The 7,033-nt window shown below is 38.9% G+C and overlaps 1 protein-coding gene across 3 annotated transcripts in view; it reads right to left on the reverse strand.

The window, feature by feature from the left end:
• Window positions 1-7,033, reverse strand: part of LOC108696519 (probable pleckstrin homology domain-containing family N member 1) — a 43,399-nt gene that overhangs the window by 13,343 nt on the left and 23,023 nt on the right. The gene's annotated exons all lie outside the window — the stretch shown is intronic.

The raw sequence follows: 7,033 nt of genomic DNA on the forward strand, positions 1-7,033 counted from the left end.
GACCAGAAATGCGCTCTCTCTCTCTCTATCTCTCTCTCTCTCTCTCTCTCTCTCTCTCTCTCTCTCTCTCTCTCTCTCTCTCTCTCTCTCTCTCTCTTTACATGCAGGATTTGTGCCAGTCAGTTATTTTGTTAGATTTTGTTTGTGCTAGAGTCGATTATTTGAGTGAGCTCTAATGCATCTGCTAGCAATGTGAAAATTTGCCGGCATCGAAAACATTTTGACACTGGCGAATTGTCGCAGGCATCATAATCGCCGTTTCGCCAATTTTTCAACAGTTTTGCAGAAAATTCACAAAATTCGTGGCGAAGCGAAAAGGGACAAATTCGCCCATCACTAGACATGAAGTAAGATTTGCAGATTATATTAATTAACCCATGAGTCCCTTTTCCAGGTTTCTTTGCAAATTATTCAACAGTTGCATATATTATATTTACATGCCTAAAATTTAGACCTTTTACATTGGTGATACTGGTAAGTGGTTAGTTTTACAGAAATGTGCGGCAGTTAGAACATCATGTTTTCCATTGTTAACTGTAAATGTGTTTTTATTCTTTGATGCAATCTTTGAGCCACATATTTTCATATGGTAGTTAGAGAAAGACTAAAATTGATACTCTTCATTGTATATATAGGAATGTGCTAGAATGTTTGTCACTAAAATACTTTGTAGGGAGAAATGCAACCTAGTTGTAAGAGCAACCTACCTTTCAGGTTGACTGTCTCCTAAAAGACAGTGGGATGCCCTGCTGTATGATGTAGATAACGTGTGAAGTTGAATAAACAGGATGAGATTATCTACCTAGTTGTACATACAATAATGGAGGGACCAGATCCTACTCATGGGGTATTCCTCATGTCATTCTTTAAAGGGCAAGTGATGCCTCCTTGAAGTTTCCTGCCTATGAAATAACTCTCTGCCTATGAACTTACTTAGGGGTTACCAAGAGCGCTGCTGCCATGAAGAGGTATAGAAACTCAGGGGGCAGCAGCCTGAAGTTACCAGGGGTGGAAATTCCATCCAAACACTTGGAAAGGTAAGTGCCAGGTACAATGGGGGTGGCAGCATCTAAAAGGCCATCTCAGGATGGCAAGGGTCCCTGAAATGCCCCTGGGAGTTACATGCAGTTGCACAATGTAGGGTACACTCCAGGGCACCTAGGTGTCCTCCATATTCATCTGTTCCTACTGTTGATCTTAGTGTGCACTTCAGATCCACTTGGCCTGAAAGGACATCACCAAAAAGTATTCAACAGTACTGAATTTGTGGTGATTGCCACAGGGCACTAAGGAAGCCCTGGAGCTACCACCTAGTCCATGGTTGCCATCAATAAGAGGAACAGCAATATTCAGCGTGGAAGGCAGAAAGTGATGAGTGGCAATGAGCCCTACTATAAGGAAGTGCAAGGAGCACATTTTGATGCAAGTATCTTTAAAGAAAGTGATATTATGACTGTGGGGGAATAGCAGGGACCATGCCCCCTAGTTGATAAAAGGGGAAGTATAGCCATATGCAAAGCTCTTGGCAGTGCAGGTGAGAGTGACGAGGGTCTGGAGGGAAAAGCAGGCATCACTGCTAGATTATCTGAGGTACTGTACCATGACTCCATTAATGAAGACTAGTGAGTGATAGTTTAAATCTTGTAATTGTACATCTCGGGCAAGTTAGGGTTAATGAGCAAGGGCAGTTCTAAGTCCTGACTTATGAGAAGTAGAGGGGTTATTATTCCCTAGATAATACTAGCATAGGCACCATAGTGTAAAGGGACCCAGGCTCATCCATTCTTTTCTGGATGATATTCACTCTGAGCACCTCAGCATCTGTGAGGGTTTAACCTGTGCTTGTGACTTTACCCTCTTTTGTTGTCCTACTGCACTTGAGCTCTTTAGAAGTGAGTTTGTTACTTTTTCATTGTTGTTAGTTCTGCTACTGAAATATTATCCGTTCAGTCTGTGATGGGAGCACCACTGCCTCTGTTACAGCCTGCTCTGATGAGTTGTCTGCAGTTGCATGTATGAATGCTAGGGAGCCCTGGAATTACCTCCACCCTAGCACTGGTGGTAATTCTAGTTCCTCTAGCAGGCTGCACCTAAAGACGCACCTTATTTGTGACAAGTGTATTGGAAGGTTATGCCATTACTGAGGCTGTGATTATTGGCACACTAGAATTGACACCAACCCAAATCTTGCTTGAGCCATGAAAAGTAAGGCCTAATTTGCACCCAGAGAGAGAGAGAGAGAGAGAGAGAGAGAGAGAGAGAGAGAGAGAGAGAGAGAGAGATTGGCAATTTATATACATTAGATCAATGACAGTTAAGAAACTGTAGCAGGTGATTACTGTAGGAGTAGGTTATAAAGCAAAGCTCTGACTCATTTACAAGGAAAAGGATAAAAGTGAGTAATAAATGCATATTTGTTTCCCACAAAATGCTAAATTGCACCCATATTGCTCACTAGAGAACATTGCTCCTGTCCAATCCACACCCCCAAAGTGTGTTTCCTGCTCCATCTGTTTCTAAAGATTCAGGGTGTGACTTTTATGCCTTTCAAATGGCGGGGTAACAAAGGATTTGTGTGCAGATTACTGACATCGGGCTGTTACAATGGATGGCAGGGGGAGGTTAAATTCAAGAGATTCCCAGAAATTCTGGATAAATTGACATGCCTTATCAAACATACCAAACGTTGCCCTGTCAGTGTAAACTGAAGCAGTTTTTACAAATGCACAACAGTCAAAACTAAAATATTCTGTTAATTTAAACATTAACAGAATTAGTATGGTTTCACTTAAAGGAGAACTAAACCTAAAAACCAATATGGCTGAAAGTTCAGCATTTCTATAACAGTAATGATTCAGGCTGTCAAAGTTGTGCACAAAAGCTCTTGGACTTTGTTAGGAGTATCCTGCAGAGCCAATAATTAAATTCCATTTTCCATTGAGCTGCCATAGGAATAAGAATCTGAATTAATTACTATGAAGCTAATTAGCCTTATATTGTATTTTTTATATTCTACATATACAGTATATGTGTCTTGGTCCCTAAGCTCAGGTAACTGACAGCAGCACATATAGTCTGCCCAGGGGAGATTTGGGTCCCTAAGCCACCCTGAGGTGGCCCCTGTGATGCCACTCCCCTCACCCCATCGCTCTTACCTTATCTTGCATCGGAGCGGGTCCGGGGGGTTTGCATTGCTAGTGCAGAGAGTGCAATTGTGCTCTCTTGCACTAAAAGAGCGAGATTTCCAGTTTAAACCCGGAAATTCTGCAACAAGTTTTAAATTGGACAGCAACTATAAACACAGAAAACGTAATGGGAAACTGCAGTAAAAAAAAAACAGGGAGCTAATCAGGGCATTTTTAGAAGTACAGATCTGCTAAAGGGTTTCGGTTGCCTTGGGCTGGTACAGAACCCTAAAACATATAGTGCAGCATTTCTACTTTACTTCTTTGTTAAAGGGAAAGTATAATGGGAAAAAAATAAATTTCAAAATGAATCAGTTAATAGTGTTGCTCCAGTAGAATTCTGCACTGAAATCCATTTTTCAAAAGAGCAAACAGATTTTTTTTATATTCAATTTTGAAATCTGACATGGGGCTAGACATTTTGTCAATTTCCCAGCTGTCCCAAGTCATGTGACTTGTGCTTTGATAAACTTCAATCACTCTTTACTGCTGTACTGCAAGTTGGAGTGATACCACCCCCTCCCTTTTCCCCCCCAGCAGCCAAACAACAGAACAATGGGAAGGTAACCAGATAGCAGCTCCCTAACACAAGATAACAGCTGCCTGGTAGATCTAAGAACAACACTCAATAGTAAAAACCCATGTCCCACTGAGACACATTCAGTTACATTGAGAAGGAAAAACAGCAGCCTGCCAGAAAGCATTTCTCTCCTAAAGTGCAGGCACAAGTCACATGACCAGGGGCAGCTGGGAAATTTGACAAAATGTCTAGCCCCATGTCAGATTTAAAAATTGACTATAAAAAAATCTGTTTGCTCTTTTGAGAAATGGATTTCAGTGCAGAATTCTGATGGAGTATCACTATTAACTGATGCGTTTTGAAAAAACATGTTTTCCGATGACAGGATCCCTTTAAGCTTCAATTCTCCTTTAAGCAATTCTCTCATGCGTGCTGACAGTTGTTACATAGAAATATTAGAATGACAACAGCTCATATCCTGTGATGTGGTTTTCATGCCTGTCAGTGGGTTGCGTGCAAAATCATTTGTTGCAGGCAAAACATCATGGAACAAATCAACAGACATATCTAAGTATGTTCTACGAATAAAGTGCATTGGTAACACATATGATAATGGTAAAATTACACTTTTACTTCACTTATTCCCACCAAGATGAGCAATGCAAGACATTGCCAAAAGAAAGTAGCAGGCATATGTGGCTGTGGTCGTCATCTAATGTGTTTCACTTTCCTTTATGGAACAGTCACTTGCCACTAGAACACTAGTGTTCTTGCACTATAACAGTGCAGTCCAATTGGAGGTATGAGGGCCATTGGAGGGTCTCAAAGGCCCCATAGACTTTACTGTATGAAATCATCATTTTAATTTAATCCAGCCGACGAACATGCTATATGAGAAGTTATTAGCCCACTACATGTATAAAGTTTGACAGCACTGCACTAGAACAATTAGACCAACGTCTTTTATGCTAAAAATTGGGGGGGGGGGGAATAGAAGCTCCATACCCTCTTAGGTACTGTATGAGAAGGTCAAAAATGTATTCAAACTTAAATAATATAATGAAATACTATCCCCAAACATACCAATATTCACTAAGTATCCGCACATACTCACATTTATAAATAGAATGGATTGCAGCCACTATATATATATATATATATATATATATATATATATATATATATATATATATAAATATATATATGGTACCATTAGTACCATTCATAATTTGGCACATTCCAGTTATACATAGCAACCAATAGAAAGCACTAAAGTACAATTATACCATTATACAATTATACAATTATACAATTATACAATTATACCAGCAAAAATGTTGCTGGCTATTTCTGAACTTGGGAAAGTAGTTTCTACAGATTTGTGTTTCATTTGTAAATAACAATATGTGTTAGTCATGTAAATCTCCCTAAATAAACCAAGGTGTAGAGTATATGTATAATGATTCTATTCCTCATTCAGGGGGAAGTTCAGGAAAGTGTAATTGCAGAGAATCAGGCATATCATCAGCTGAGTGTGGTTAGGCTTATTAAAGGTCAAATATCATATGACTGACCAGAAAGAATTTAAAATGTCAAATATATTTTGTTACAGGCTCCTGTAGAGACATGCAAAAACTGAACCATGTACAAGGTGCTGCTTTGTTATTACAGAGAAAAAGGAAATCATTTTTAAAAAATTTGGATTATTTAGATAAAATTGTTTCTATGGTGATAGCCTTTCTGTAATTCCAAGCTTTCTGGATAACATGTTTCCGGATAACGGATCCCATACCTGTACTCAAAGAGAGTCCTGTAAGTGACAGCTTCTCTAGGAAGGTTTTAATTCCATGGCTCCTTTGTAACCCTGGGCCCTTTATTAGATGTTTTCCACCCAAAGGTTGATATTATAAAACACTGAGAAGAAAGTTACCTTCCATTGTAATATATAAGTTCTTTATGAAATATGTTATTGCATTTGTTTAAGTGATTCTCCCAAGCAATACTGTGTCACATCTGACATTAAAGTGAGATAAAGGCCACTTATAGTAATGTGTTATATCTAGCGCTCACCCGGCTCAGCACTTGGTGGTGCTGGTCCTCCGTTGACCCCGGCAAGGTCCCTTAGCAACAGCAGTAAATTCACAGGTCCGCAAACACGCTATATATCTGCAGTCGGGGACGCAGACCCTCTTTTTATTAATGTTTCACCACGATGATTGTGGTGAAACATTAATAAAAAGAGGGGCTGCCCCAACTGCAGATATATAGAGTGTGTGCGGACCCGTGAATTTACTGCTGTTGCTAAAGGCCAATTATAGGCCATATACAAATTCATCTTAAAAGATCAAAGAAACTCAAAATAGCATGAACTCACATAAGCGATATGTCACATCTATGTCATGAGGTACCAGAGCAGCCCCTAGTGGATTATTTTAAACATTGAACAATCTGGAAAATCTGAATTTGGCTTATTGGGAGAAATTAGCATTTTGAGTGTTGCATTTATTTGTTGTTATTAGCCTGATGGCCCTGAAATGCTGGATAACTTTTTTTAGTGAGCAATATCACTTGAATAATATAACCATGATGTTAGTGGATATTGGAGGACTACAGATCCCATCATGGTTTAACTCCTGATAATATATTGGAATATGATGGCATTGGAGTGAGGTAGATCAATTTATAGATCAATGAATTGTACTTATGGGGGTAAAGGTTAGCTGGAGGGATTATTTTGGGGGCTTAAACATTTTGAAACTGCAGCAAATGAAGCGAGGTGAAGTGGGATCTGTAACTTGAGCCTTTTCTCCTTTGAATGACTGCCCCATTGCTACACAGCAGCTTTTATATATAAACAACAGTAGTGTTTCTGAAGCAATATATTATAACTGCATTATATTTTTATTACTTTAAAACACTTTTATTTTTTGATTTTACTATTCCTTTAAGTGTTCATACAGGGGGGGGAGCTATGGGACTGAATGAAGATGAAAAAATATATTTTATATTACCTTGCACTGCTACAAAGTACATTTTTGTTTTAAAAATGTTTAAACTTTTTTTTGTACTTTTAAAGATATTAACATGTATGCGGGACAATAAAGTACAAAAAAGGTGTTGTTAAGTCTATTGTTGACTGTCATTGCATATAGATACTAGATCAATAGGTAACTAACCAGATAGCATCTACCTGACACCTCTGCTGAAGTATTTGTTTGCATTGCTAAAACTGATCCATAGCTCCACCTAGTGGTAGACATGAGAATAGCACCAAAGCAGAAAAAAAACACTTTTTAGCAATGCAAACATGACCCAGAGGCTCATTTAT

This window comes from Xenopus laevis, chromosome 7L, assembly GCF_017654675.1.
Source record: "Xenopus laevis strain J_2021 chromosome 7L, Xenopus_laevis_v10.1, whole genome shotgun sequence".
NCBI lineage: Eukaryota > Metazoa > Chordata > Amphibia > Anura > Pipidae > Xenopus > Xenopus laevis.